At 43.2% G+C, this 14,252-nt stretch overlaps 6 non-coding genes across 6 annotated transcripts; all 6 read left to right on the plus strand.

The window, feature by feature from the left end:
* Positions 1 to 7,339: 7,339 nt before the first annotated feature.
* On the plus strand, positions 7,340 to 7,458 carry LOC125732354 (5S ribosomal RNA). Its single transcript, XR_007391735.1, has one exon. It is a non-coding gene; the product is annotated as a 5S ribosomal RNA (ribosomal RNA).
* A 1,076-nt stretch (positions 7,459 to 8,534) lies between these two features.
* Positions 8,535 to 8,653, plus strand: LOC125734344 (5S ribosomal RNA). The gene has a single exon (XR_007393660.1). It is a non-coding gene; the product is annotated as a 5S ribosomal RNA (ribosomal RNA).
* Positions 8,654 to 9,734: 1,081 nt separating this feature from the next.
* Positions 9,735 to 9,853, plus strand: LOC125736062 (5S ribosomal RNA). Its single transcript, XR_007395345.1, has one exon. It is a non-coding gene; the product is annotated as a 5S ribosomal RNA (ribosomal RNA).
* A 1,077-nt stretch (positions 9,854 to 10,930) lies between these two features.
* Positions 10,931 to 11,049, plus strand: LOC125735701 (5S ribosomal RNA). Its single transcript, XR_007394993.1, has one exon. It is a non-coding gene; the product is annotated as a 5S ribosomal RNA (ribosomal RNA).
* A 1,077-nt stretch (positions 11,050 to 12,126) lies between these two features.
* LOC125734752 (5S ribosomal RNA) lies at positions 12,127 to 12,245 on the plus strand. The gene has a single exon (XR_007394055.1). It is a non-coding gene; the product is annotated as a 5S ribosomal RNA (ribosomal RNA).
* A 1,081-nt stretch (positions 12,246 to 13,326) lies between these two features.
* Positions 13,327 to 13,445, plus strand: LOC125734564 (5S ribosomal RNA). The gene has a single exon (XR_007393871.1). It is a non-coding gene; the product is annotated as a 5S ribosomal RNA (ribosomal RNA).
* The last annotated feature ends 807 nt before the right edge of the window (positions 13,446 to 14,252 follow it).

Below are 14,252 nucleotides of genomic sequence, written 5' to 3' on the forward strand. Positions count from 1 at the left end.
TTATAACTAGGAGTAGAGATCCTACGTTATACCCTGTGCGCGATCTAGCTACTGCTAAGGTTCGATGGCATCCGCGAAATGAAGGCATTGATATTGATAGTGAAGAGGAAGAAATAGAATTACAATGCCCCCTAGTGGAGGTGGCAAACCCTAATAGAGAGCCAGATGGAGGACCTGAAACAATGTTAGTCTATAGACCATGGACAGCTGAAGATAGAACGGCAGCATTAAAGGGAATACCTCCTGTTGATGAAGGGGTACCAGAATTTTGGACAGCAATATTGGAACTACAGAGCAGTTTCCACCTGAATGGTAGAGAAATGTTCCAATGTTTAAGACAGCTGTTCAATCATAAATGGGGAAGAGTAGCAGGAGACTTTACTGGTCATGGACCAGACAATCAACCACTTGCACATAATTCACAAGCTCTGCAACAGAGTATGCAGCAATTACATGGAAGGATAGAGACAGTGTTTATGAGACGAGCAGATTATGGCAGAATTGCACAATGCAAGCAAAAAGATGGAGAAGAGCCAGAGGATTTTATGGATAGGATGAGAGTGGTGTTTAGAGGGAATTCAGGAATTCCTCATAATGAGGAAAATGGAGGAGTTTATCAGCAACAGTTAAAACGTGCGTTCATCACAGGGCTAAAACCTGAACTGAAGAGATACATAGATAAACATTGGGTACATCAGAATACTGGTTCAGTGCAGCAAGCCCTAGAATATGCCCAACACGCCCATACAGCACAAAAACAGAAATCAGACGCAGTGTTTGCTGCTAATGATACTGTTGCAATAATACATATGAATCCTCCGGGGAGGGGAGGGTTCAGAGGAAGGTCACGAGGTCGAGGAAGGGGGAGAGGTGCTTTTAGGAGCAATCAGCGAAATTTATTACAGCAAGATAACACTTGCTGGACATGCGGAAAACTTGGGCACTTAGCTAGGCAATGTAGAACCAAGTTTATAAACAACCCAAATTCCACAGAGAATCAATGACAATTAGCCTGTGAACTATCAAAAGAGCCAGATAAGCTGCAAAAACAGGATGAGACAGAAGAGATAGATTTGCAAGCAGTTTGCCAACTGCTAGCACTAAAACAACTTGAAGAACTACCAAAACGAAGGCTTATTATAAATGGGAAAATATATGAGTGCCTATGTGATACCGGAGCCTGTAGAACAGTGTTAACCACTAGCCCTCCAAGGGTCACCTTTTCCTCGTCCTCCATAAATATCCGAACTGCAGGAGGCCAAGCCAAAAGTCATCAATTGACAAATCCAGTTAGCATAAAAGATGAGGAAACAGAGTTAGAATGTCACGCCCAAGTGCTAATAAGCCCTTCATGTCCAGTCAATCTGTTAGGAAGGGATCTTATGATACAAATGGGTATTAGTGTGATTGCAACACCCACTGGCATGAAGGCTATAGTAGAAAAGCAAACTTTCGTGATACATGGCATGTCAGCTCCACAGTATTATTGGTCCCTAGATCTGGGGGGGACAGCACAGACACGTGAAATATTGAGAAAAACTAGAGAAAAGCAGTCCCCTAAACAAACCCAGTTCATGCCTGACGATGCCTTACACGTCACTATGTGGTACAAAGGCACCCCAGGACCAGATTATGCCTATGACAAAACGTTTCATGCCCTTCAAGACACTTGTATCACCTTACAACATATATATGTTAACTCCACTACTGGCTTTTCTGCTGCTTCAGTCATCTTATCTAATAAACAACAGGCTGTGTTCAGAGGGGGAACACCACACGTATCTCTATCAAAACCACCTCAGATGCAGTGGAAGGATGTAGAGATGTTCTTACGAGATTCCATGCACAGTTACAATGACTACCAACCCGTACCTGGCTCCTTTTGGAGCTATGACAAAAAACACAATGTGTGGCGGTTTCCTTTGGGATGGAGAGTTCAAACCACTCTCACCACACACTTGCAGGACCCAACCTGACAAATTTTTCCAACCCTGGAGGAGGGATCATGTCCAGATCTAGATCGCCTCCCGGAAGGGTTGTGGTCGTCCTCCCCCACTGATGTAGGACTGGTAAAGGGGTTTCCACCTTACAAAGTAATTGTGAAATCAGAACACCGTCCGGTAGTTAGACAATACCCGTTAAAACCTGAAGCAGAGAAAGGTATAGCCCCTGTAGTGCAGGATATGTTGGCATCAGGAATATTGCGAGAGGCTCCTGAGGCCACTTGCAATACTCCTATCTTCCCCGTCCAGAAGGGACATACAGGGAAATGGCGCATGGTGCAGGATTTAAGACCAGTAAATGAAATAGTACAACATGCTGCACCAGATGTGCCTAATCCACACCTTTTGTTAAATTCCTTGTCCCCTGACAAGAAGTATTTTTCAGTAGTGGATCTGAGTAATGCCTTTTTCTCAGTACCACTACATCCTGATTCACAACACTTATTTGGTTTCACTTATAAAGGACATAAATACACATACACTAGACTCCCTCAAGGGTTTTCAGAAAGTCCACATGTATATATACAATGGCACTACGGTATTCAATGAGTTCCTGTAAAATACCGTCCCATAGTCAAGTGCTATTGTATGTAGATGATATATTAATTGCTTCAGATACAAAACAGCATTGCAAAGAAGCCACACTGTTAGTGTTACAGCATTTGTATGATACAGGACATAAGGCATCAAAACAAAAATTACAGTATTGCAGAGAGGAAGTTATATATCTTGGACATAAACTCTCCCAAAAAGGTCGATCGTTATTAGAAACTAGAAAACAGGCAATACAAGAGGCACCAAAGCCAAAGACTAAACAGCAAATGATGTCCTTCTTAGGACTTTGCAATTATTGCAGGGAATGGTTACCTGATTATGCTGCACTCGTTCAACCTTTACAAACCCTGATTTATGGGAAGGACATGGCACTGAAAGATAAAATTCAGTGGACAAAAGAAGGAGAATTGGCATTCACAAATCTAAAAATGATGTTACAAACTAATGTGACACTTGCTCTGCCAGATTATCAACAACCATTTACCCTATGTGTTGATGCAAATCAAGGGTATATGAAGGCAGTATTAACACAGCCATTCGGCGCAAAAGAGAGGCCATTAGCGTTCTATTCTAAACGATTAGATGCAGTGGCAGCTGGTTTTCCGCAGTGTTTGCAGGCATGTGCAGCTGCTGCAGAAGCAGTGAAATTATCAGCAGAATTAGTGTTGTGTCACCCACTCACTTTGAAGGTGCCACATTCAGTTTCTTTAGTTTTACTGCAGACGCCACTGCCATTCCTCACACATGTTAGACATCTGACCCTAGTCTCACTCCTGCTTTCACAGTCAAACATCACAATACAGCGATGTGGTCCTCTCAACCCTAGCACCCTTCTTCCGACAGCGGAAGATGGAGAGCCACATTCGTGCAAAGCAGTTGTGGAAGAACAAACCAAACCAAGAGCAGATATTTTACAGACCCCAATACCAGATTCAACGGTTGTTTTTGTAGATGGATCAGCATCAAAAAATGACATGGGGAAGAACAAGGTCGGATATGCTGTAGTTACATCTACTGAAGTGTTGGAGGCCAATGCACTTCCCCCTGCTTGTTCAGCACAAGTGGCTGAACTCTATGCTGTAATTAGGGCATGCGAGCTCTTCAAAAACAAGCCACTTACAATATACACTGATAGTCAATATGTGTTTGGAGCTGTTCATCACCATGCAAGAGTGTGGAAAAATAGAGGATTCAAGACATCGCAAGGAACATCTTTAACTCATACGAACCTATTACTCAGGTTGTTAGATGTTGTGCAATTACCATATTGCCTTGCGATATGCAAATGTAAGGCACACCAAACTGATGCTTCCGCAATAGCTAAAGGAAACAGTTTTGCGGACATGACGGCAAAAAGTGCTGCACAAAAACAACCTGCCTTAAATGTTACAGATGTCTTGTTGATAGATAGTGATGTACTATGTGATGCACAGACTCATGCACCTAAAACAGAAATACAGAGCTGGATTAAGAGAGGAGCAATACAACAAGGGAAAACTTATTATATGAATGACAAGCCCATCCTACCAAAAAATTTATACAAGACAGCTGCCTTAGTGAGCCATGGACACACCCATGTCTCAACAGGAGGGATGGTACATATTATCCAACAATACTTTTATACTATAAATTTTTCTGATTATGCAAAACAATTTTGTCGAGCGTGCTTAATTTGCTGTAAACACAATGCACAAGGCAACATAAGGCCAAAACGTGGCCAGTTTCCCGCAGCTGAATATCCATTTCAAATTGTACATATGGATTTCATTGAATTATCTTGGTCACAAGGGAAGAAGTACTGTCTAGTCATTATAGACACCTTTTCTAAGTGGGTAGAAATATACCCTGTAAAACACTGTGATGCAATGACCGTTGCAAAATGTTTGGTAGGCCATTATTTCCCTACCTATGGCATACCTCATATTATAAGATCGGACAATGGGACTCATTTTGTGAATCAAACCATGTCCCTTTGCTCACAAGCACTCGGGTTTACGATCAAAAATCATTGCGCTTATCACCCCCAGAGCGCAGGCTTAGTGGAAAGGACCAACGGCACCATTAAAACAAGACTCAGAAAGACAGTGGAAGAGACAAAAAGACCGTGGCCAGAATGTTTGTCTCTAGTAAAATTATGGATGAGAATAACTCCCACTCCTGCAGGATTGACACCATTTGAAATAGTGTATGGTAGACCGTTTCCCTTAGCAACCGAAATGAGTGATATAGGAAAAGCAGACAGAGAAAATACGTTAGCCGATTGGATGCGTAAGCTATTATCATCACAACAAAAACATAACCCCAGTAGTCTGCCAGTAAATTCTGTTTCTGTTCAACAGGATAATCTGCAGCCAGGAGATTGGATCCTGGTCAAGGTCCTGTTGCGAAAGGATTGGAGCACACCCCGGTGGGACGGACCCTATCAAGTCCTGCTCACAACACCAACAGCGGTGAAAATAGCAGAGCGACCTTCCTGGATACATAAGAGTCACTGTAAGCCCATCAAGCCCGTATCAGAGACCTCTGTACCTTCGGAGTAGCAGTGGAAGTCCGCTACAAAGGCGCAGCAATCAATAGGATACTGACGTCTCAACCCGGTGAAGAAAACAGCTGATCTGCACTCCATTTAGAATGGCTCTGATTGGGTGGGGATGTGGTAAGGTAACTCTCGGTGTAATTCTCTTTATGGGAATTGTTGGTCTGCTTCTGCACTCACCAGAGCAGGTGTTTCGCCCACCTAGATGGACACATGATGGTTCTCACCTGAGACCTATCTCCACAAATGAGACCCATCCTTTCCTACAAAATTACTGGTACTGTTATGTTTATGATTCAGCAAAGAAAGACAATTTAACTAATTGTTATGTCTGTACCCACATGCCATCTCATGCCGATGGATTAACTATATATGGGAAACCTATGAATAAGTCACAAGCAAAGTGTGCTGCCTCTTTTGCAGGTGTAGGCTATCAGCATGATAATATAAAAATAAATGACACAGATCCATATACTGCTGGTTTGGATAATGGCGTATGTGCACAGCAGTTTTGGATCGATTTTGCTATAAAAGTGTCAAATATATCCTTACCTTTATCTGTCCACCTGAACATGGACCCTAAAACATTTAATCACTCAATGTGTTATGACCAAATGAACGGCACCCACCATATGGGGAACACCACCAACTGTGCCCAAATACTAGTACACGGAGAAGGTGCCCCGGTAAACATAAGTGGATTTAGTAATGGCACCTACTGGGTGCAAGGAGTAGCTTGGTTATGTGGACCCCGCGCATATTTCGTTTTGCCCTATAACTGGTATGGTGTGTGCGCTCCAATCTTTGTGTCAGACCATACTTTCCTGGTGTCACTGTCGTCTACACCAGCGAACCGCAGGCGCCGGTCCATCATAACTACAGCTTCTCTCCGTCCTCATGACAGTGTCTGGGGTTCAGATGTTCCCCAGGAGTTCAAACATTGGTCTACAGACCAGAAAGTATTAATGTCTCTTTTTCCCTGGGTAGGAACAGCAAAGAATACGTTACGATTAGAAACTATTGATTATCGTTTGGGGCTGTTCATAAATAACTCCATCATAATAAATGAGCAACAGAATGGAGAGATAGATGCTATTAAACAGATGGTCATTCAGAATAGAATGGTTTTAGACATACTTACTGCTGCACAAGGTGGTGTGTGCGTGCTCTTAAATAATACCTGCTGTACATATATTCCCGATAATGTGCACTCACCCAACATGACTACAGCCTTGGACCGTCTGCGAGAACTTCAAAAGATCATGACCTTAGACCCTCATGCTGGCCCCTCATGGTTGAATTGGTTTCTTACTGGGTCCTGGTGGCAGTTACTGCTAAAGTTCTCACTCCCCATTCTTGTTACATTATTATTTGTATGTTGTTGTTTCATTTGTATTATACCCTGCCTCCGTTCCATGATACAACATACTTTTAGTTCTGTTTTTCTGCTATACACTGCAGAAGAACGAATGGATTTACTAACCTTGTCTAGCCCTCTTAATAATGATGATGATGTGATCTGAATGACGGTTGTGCTGAAAGTGTTTTTGCAATTTGTACAATACTGATGCTTCTGATCATACTGTCATGATAAACAGGAGGGACTGTTAGGTTGAAGAAACTGTTATTAATCATTTGTTATCATTTCTGTATAATCAGCAATGAGTGTAAATATGTATATACATTATTTTGTTTTTCTTTACCTTCATACTTTAGATTATATTAGTTTACACGTATCCTGAGCACGTGTTTAAATAGTTGTCCACCTGAGTAAAACCAGAACTTCTTCTTCTCTCACAGTCTTTTCTTTGTTCTCACTCCAAGACCCCTGCCTCCCATTGACTATAAATAAAGGTGCCAAGGGGAACCACCCTTTGTAACACATTCCTTTGTAGCCTAGCATGCAGAGAGTGTGGTTACCCTTGTGCAAGTAAAACTCTAAGTGTGTTGTCTCGTGATTAATGGTGTGTACAGAGTTGGAGTGGAAAGCCTGTCGCTTTCTCCAACATATACTGTATTGTAGTTTGGTCCTGTGTGCAGGGTTGGAGTGGAAAGCCTGACGCTTTCTCCAACACTGAGTAGTTTGGTGAATGTTTGGTGTGGGTCCGGCGCTGCCGATTGGATGGTGGGGCTGCAGTGTGAGTCAGATAAAAAAAAAAAAAAAAACATTAGTAGGATGCAATGGGACCAACTGGCATGTATAGAGGCGTGTAATGCAAAAGGGCTGTTTTTGGTAGCGTCTCTCGCTTGCGGCCATACCACCCTGAACACGCCCGATCTCATCTGATCTCGGAAGCTAAGCAGGGTAGGGTCTGATTAGTACTTGGATGGGAGACCACCTGGGAATACCAGGTGCTGTAAGCTTTTCTCACTTTTACTTTATACAGGGGGCGCTCCACTTCACGATTAATTTAAATCTAGCACTCCCCTTCCATTTTACTATTTTATATATATATATATTTTTTCTCTCTTTCATAAAGGCAGCTTTTAGAAACCGTTTTACTCTAAATACTTCCTGGTAATTCTAGGTGCTGTAAGCTGTTCGTGCCTTTATTCCACCAGGGCGCGATCTTCTCACAAACTTGAAGACTGTCACTCCCCATTCACGTTTTACAACTTATTGTTAATGATAAAGAGACAGCTTTTTACACACAGTTTTAAACAAAGTACTGATATTATTCCTCTTCAACTGACCGCTTTATTTTCTATGCAAAAACCACTTCGCCACAGAAGACTCGATATTATTGGCATAGCAAGTTCTGCTCTTCTCCTTTCAAAACTTGCTAAAAGCTGTATTTAAAAGAACAGATTGGCCGGTAATTCACACCCTTCAATGCCAGCTTAATGTTTAGGTTAGTGGGAATCACAGAGGAATTAGGGATGGAAACTTCTTTGCTGGTGGTAGAAGCGGTCTGGTGAATTTTTAGAGAGAAGAGGCCGTCGATGTTTGAATGTAGAAAATTGTTCTGGCTGCAGCCTGCAGTATGGACTTGTTGGTGTGTGTAGCTCCCAGTGTTCTGACAGCGCGACGTTTTGGGGAAGCATGTGATTCAACAGCTCCCAGTGGGCTTCGTGCGGCGGAGATTTTGTGGCTGTTAGCGGAGTTGATAACAGAGGGTCGTTAAGAGAAGCCTGCATGCAGTAGGCAAAGGAGTAATGTTTGCCGGCGGGGCACGTGCGGCGATTAACCTGTGCGGTAGTGAAAAGGAGTTAAAAAGAAGGAAGTGTGCGGATGCGGAAAGAATGGAATAATTGTGGTAGGCTGCCGGCTGAGTAGTTTGGTGAATGTTTGGTGTGGGTCCGGCGCTGCCGATTGGATGGTGGTGCTGCAGTGTGAGTCAGATAAAAAAAAAAAAAAAACCAGGAGTAGGATCCAATGGGACTAACTGGTATGTATAGACGCGTGTAATGCAAAAGGGCTGTTTTTGGTCACGTCTCTCGCTTATGGCCATACCACCCTGAACACGCCCGATCTCATCCGATCTCGGAAGCCAAGCAGGGTAGGGTCTAGTTAGTACTTGGATGGGAGACCTCCTGGGAATACCAGGTGCTGTAAGCTTTTCTCACTTTTACTTTATACAGGGGGCGCTCCACTTCACGATTAATTTAAATCTATCACTCCCCTTCCATTTTACTATTTTATATATATATATATATTTTTCTCTCATTCATAAAGGCAGCTTTTACACACCGTTTTACTCTAAATACTTCCTGGTAATTCTAGGTGCTGTAAGCTGTTCGTGCCTTTATTCCACCAGGGCGCGATCTTCTCACAAACTTGAAGACTGTCACTCCCCATTCACGTTTTACAACTTATTGTTAATAATAAAGAGACAGCTTTTTACACACAGTTTTAAACAAAGTACTGATATAATTCCTCTTCAACTCACCGCTTTGTTTTCTATGCAAAAACCACTTCGCCACAGAAGACTTGATATTGTTGGCATAGCAAGGTCTGCTCTTCTCCTCCTTTCAAAACTTGCTAAAAGCTGTATTTAAAAGAGCAGGTTGGCCGGGGTAATTCACACCCTTCAATGCCAGATTAATGTTTAGGTTAGTGGGAATCACAGAGGAATTAGGGATGGAAACTTCTTTGCTGATGGTAGAAGCGGTCTGGTGAATTTTTAGAGAGAAGAGGCCGTCGATGTTTCAATGTAGAAAATTGTTCTGGCTGCAGCCTGCAGTATGGACTTGTTGGCGTGTGTAGCTCCCAGTGTTCTGACAGCGTAACGTTTTGGGGAAGCATGTGATTCAACAGCTACCAGTGGGCTTCAAGCGGCAGAGATTTTGTGGCTGTTAGCGGAGTTGATAACAGAGGGTCGTTAAGAGAAGCCTGCATGAGGTAGGCAAAGGAGTAATGTTTGCCGGCGGGGGACATGCGGCGATTAACCTGTGCGGTAGTGAAAAGGACTTAAAGAGAAGGAAGTGTGCGGATGCGGAAAGAATGGAATAATTGTGGTAGGCTGCCGGCTGAGTAGTTTGTTGAATGTTTGGTGTGGTTCCGGCACTGCCGATTGGATGGTGGTGCTGCAGTGTGAGTCAGATAAAAAAAAAAAAAAAACAGGAGTAGGATCCAATGGGACTAACTGGCATGTATAGAGGCGTGTAATGCAAAAGGGCTGTTTTTGGTAGCATCTCTCGCATACGGCCATACCACCCTGAACACGCCCGATCTCGTCTGATCTCGGAAGCCAAGCAGGATAGGGTCTGGTTAGTACTTGGATGGGAGACCTCCTGGGAATACCAGGTGCTGTAAGCTTTTCTCACTTTTACTTTATACAGGGGGCGCTCCACTTCACGATTAATTTAAATCTATCACTCCCCTTCCATTTTACTATTTAATATATATATATATATATTTCTCTCATTCATAAAGGCAGCTTTTACACACCGTTTTACTCTAAATACTTCCTGGTAATTCTAGGTGCTGTAAGCTGTTCGTGCCTTTATTCCACCAGGGCGCGATCTTCTCACAAACTTGAAAACTGTCACTCCCCATTCACGTTTTACAACTTATTGTTAATGATAAAGAGACAGCTTTTTACACACAGTTTTAAACAAAGTACTGATATTATTCCTCTTCAACTGACCGCTTTGTTTTCTATGCAAACACCACTTCGCCACAGAAAACTCGATATTATTGGCATAGCAAGTTCTGCTCTTCTCCTTTCAAAACTTGCTAAAAGCTGTATTTAAAAGAACAGATTGGCCGGAGTAATTCACACCCTTCAATGCCAGCTTAATGTTTAGGTTAGTGGGAATCACAGAGGAATTAGGGATGGAAACTTCTTTGCTGGTGGTAGAAGCGGTCTGGTGAATTTTTAGAGAGAAGAGGCCGTCGATGTTTGAATGTAAAAAATTGTTCTGGCTGCAGCCTGCAGTATGGACTTGTTGGTGTGTGTAGCTCCCAGTGTTCTGACAGCGCGACGTTTTGGGGAAACATGTGATTCAGCAGCTACCAGTGGCCTTCGTGCGGCGGAGATTTTGTGGCTGTTAGCGGAGTTGATAACAGAGGGTCGTTAAGAGAAGCCTACATGCAGTAGGCAAAGGAGTAATGTTTGCCGGCGGGGGACGTGCGGCGATTAACCTGTGCGGTAGTGAAAAGGAGTTAAAAAGAAGGAAGTGTGCGGATGCGGAAAGAATGGAATAATTGTGGTAGGCTGCCGGCTGAGTAGTTTGGTGAATGTTTGGTGTGGGTCCGGCGTTGCCGATTGGATGGTGGGGCTGCAGTGTGAGTCAGATAAAAAAAAAAAAAAACATTAGTAGGATCCAATGGGACCAACTGGCATGTATAGAGGCGTGTAATGCAAAAGGGCTGTTTTTGGTAGCATCTCTCGCTTACGGCCATACAAACCTGAACACGCCCGATCTCGTCTGATCTCGGAAGCCAAGCAGGGTATGGTCTGGTTAGTACTTGGATGGGAGACCTCCTGGGAATACCAGGTGCTGTAAGCTTTTCTCACTTTTACTTTATACAGGGGGCGCTCCACTTCACGATTAATTTAAATCTATCACTCCCCTTCCATTTTACTATTTAATATATATATATATATATTTCTCTCATTCATAAAGGCAGCTTTTACACACCGTTTTACTCTAAATACTTCCTGGTAATTCTAGGTGCTGTAAGCTGTTCGTGCCTTTATTCCACCAGGGCGCGATCTTCTCACAAACTTGAAAACTGTCACTCCCCATTCACGTTTTACAACTTATTGTTAATGATAAAGAGACAGCTTTTTACACACAGTTTTAAACAAAGTACTGATATTATTCCTCTTCAACTGACCGCTTTGTTTTCTATGCAAACACCACTTCGCCACAGAAGACTCGATATTATTGGCATAGCAAGTTCTGCTCTTCTCCTTTCAAAACTTGCTAAAAGCTGTATTTAAAAGAACAGATTGGCCGGAGTAATTCACACCCTTCAATGCCAGCTTAATGTTTAGGTTAGTGGGAATCACAGAGGAATTAGGGATGGAAACTTCTTTGCTGGTGGTAGAAGCGGTCTGGTGAATTTTTAGAGAGAAGAGGCCGTCGATGTTTGAATGTAAAAAATTGTTCTGGCTGCAGCCTGCAGTATGGACTTGTTGGTGTGTGTAGCTCCCAGTGTTCTGACAGCGCGACGTTTTGGGGAAACATGTGATTCAGCAGCTACCAGTGGCCTTCGTGCGGCGGAGATTTTGTGGCTGTTAGCGGAGTTGATAACAGAGGGTCGTTAAGAGAAGCCTACATGCAGTAGGCAAAGGAGTAATGTTTGCCGGCGGGGGACGTGCGGCGATTAACCTGTGCGGTAGTGAAAAGGAGTTAAAAAGAAGGAAGTGTGCGGATGCGGAAAGAATGGAATAATTGTGGTAGGCTGCCAGCTGAGTAGTTTGGTGAATGTTTGGTGTGGGTCCGGCGTTGCCGATTGGATGGTGGGGCTGCAGTGTGAGTCAGATAAAAAAAAAAAAAAACATTAGTAGGATCCAATGGGACCAACTGGCATGTATAGAGGCGTGTAATGCAAAAGGGCTGGTTTTGGTAGTATCTCTCGCTTACGGCCATACCAACCTGAACACGCCCGATCTCGTCTGATCTCGGAAGCCAAGCAGGGTAGGGTCTGGTTAGTACTTGGATGGGAGACCTCCTGGGAATACCAGGTGCTGTAAGCTTTTCTCACTTTTACTTTATACAGGGGGCGCTCTACTTCACGTTTAATTTAAATCTATCACTCCCCTTCCATTTTACTATTTAATATATATATATATATATATTTTTCTCTCATTCATAAAGGCAGCTTTTACACACCGTTTTACTCTAAATACTTCTTGGTAATTCTAGGTGCTGTAAGCTGTTCGTGCCTTTATTCCACCAGGGCGCGATCTTCTCACAAACTTGAAAACTGTCACTCCCCATTCACGTTTTACAACTTATTGTTAATGATAAAGAGACAGCTTTTTACACACAGTTTTAAACAAAGTACTGATATTATTCCTCTTCAACTGACCGCTTTGTTTTCTATGCAAAAACCACTTCGCCACAGAAGACTCGATATTATTGGCATAGCAAGTTCTGCTCTTCTCCTTTCAAAACTTGCTAAAAGCTGTATTTAAAAGAACAGATTGGCCGGGGTAATTCACACCCTTCAATGCCAGCTTAATGTTTAGGTTAGTGGGAATCACAGAGGAATTAGGGATGGAAACTTCTTTGCTGGTGGTAGAAGCGGTCTGGTGAATTTTTAGAGAGAAGAGGCCGTCGATGTTTGAATGTAAAAAATTGTTCTGGCTGCAGCCTGCAGTATGGACTTGTTGGTGTGTGTAGCTCCCAGTGTTCTGACAGCGCGACGTTTTGGGGAAGCATGTGATTCAGCAGCTACCAGTGGCCTTCGTGCGGCGGAGATTTTGTGGCTGTTAGCGGAGTTGATAACAGAGGGTCGTTAAGAGAAGCCTGCATGCAGTAGGTAAAGGAGTAATGTTTGCCGGCGGGGGACGTGCGGCGATTAACCTGTGCGGTAGTGAAAAGGAGTTAAAAAGAAGGAAGTGTGCGGATGCGGAAAGAATGGAATAATTGTGGTAGGCTGCCGGCTGAGTAGTTTGGTGAATGTTTGGTGTGGGTCCGGCGTTGCCGATTGGATGGTGGGGCTGCAGTGTGAGTCAGATAAAAAAAAAAAAAAACATTAGTAGGATCCAATGGGACCAACTGGCATGTATAGAGGCGTATAATGCAAAAGGGCTGTTTTTGGTAGCATCTCTCGCATACGGCCATACCACCCTGAACACGCCCGATCTCGTCTGATCTCGGAAGCTAAGCTGGGTAGGGTCTGGTTAGTACTTGGATGGGAGACCTCCTGGGAATACCAGGTGCTGTAAGCTTTTCTCACTTTTACTTTATACAGGGGGCACTCCACTTCACGATTAATTTAAATCTATCACTCCCCTTACATTTTACTATTTTATATATATCTATATATTTTTCTCTCATTCATAAAGGCAGCTTTTACACACCGTTTTACTCTAAATACTTCCTGGTAATTCTAGGTGCTGTAAGCTGTTCGTGCCTTTATTCCACCAGGGCGCGATCTTCTCACAAACTTGAAGACTGTCACTCCCCATTCACGTTTTACAACTTATTGTTAATGATAAAGAGACAGCTTTTTACACACAGTTTTAAACAAAGTACTGATATTATTCCTCTTCAACTGACCGCTTTGTTTTCTATGCAAAAACCACTTCGCCACAGAAGACTCGATATTATTGGCATAGCAAGTTCTGCTCTTCTCCTTTCAAAACTTGCTAAAAGCTGTATTTAAAAGAACAGATTGGCCGGGGTAATTCACACCCTTCAATGCCAGCTTAATGTTTAGGTTAGTGGGAATCACAGAGGAATTAGGGATGGAAACTTCTTTGCTGGTGGCAGAAGCGGTCTGGTGAATTTTTAGAGAGAAGAGGCCGTCGATGTTTGAATGTAGAAAATTGTTCTGGCTGCAGCCTGCAGTATGGACTTGTTGGTGTGTGTAGCTCCCAGTGTTCTGACAGCGCGACGTTTTAGGGAAGCATGTGATTCAGCAGCTACCAGTGGGCTTCGTGCGGCGGAGATTTTGTGGCTGTTAGTGGAGTTGATAACAGAGGGTCGTTAAGAGAAGCCTGCATGCAGTAGGCAAAGGAGTAATGTTTGCCGGC

The sequence above is a fragment of the Brienomyrus brachyistius genome, chromosome 2, assembly GCF_023856365.1.
Source record: "Brienomyrus brachyistius isolate T26 chromosome 2, BBRACH_0.4, whole genome shotgun sequence".
In the NCBI taxonomy this organism is placed as follows: Eukaryota; Metazoa; Chordata; class Actinopteri; order Osteoglossiformes; family Mormyridae; genus Brienomyrus; species Brienomyrus brachyistius.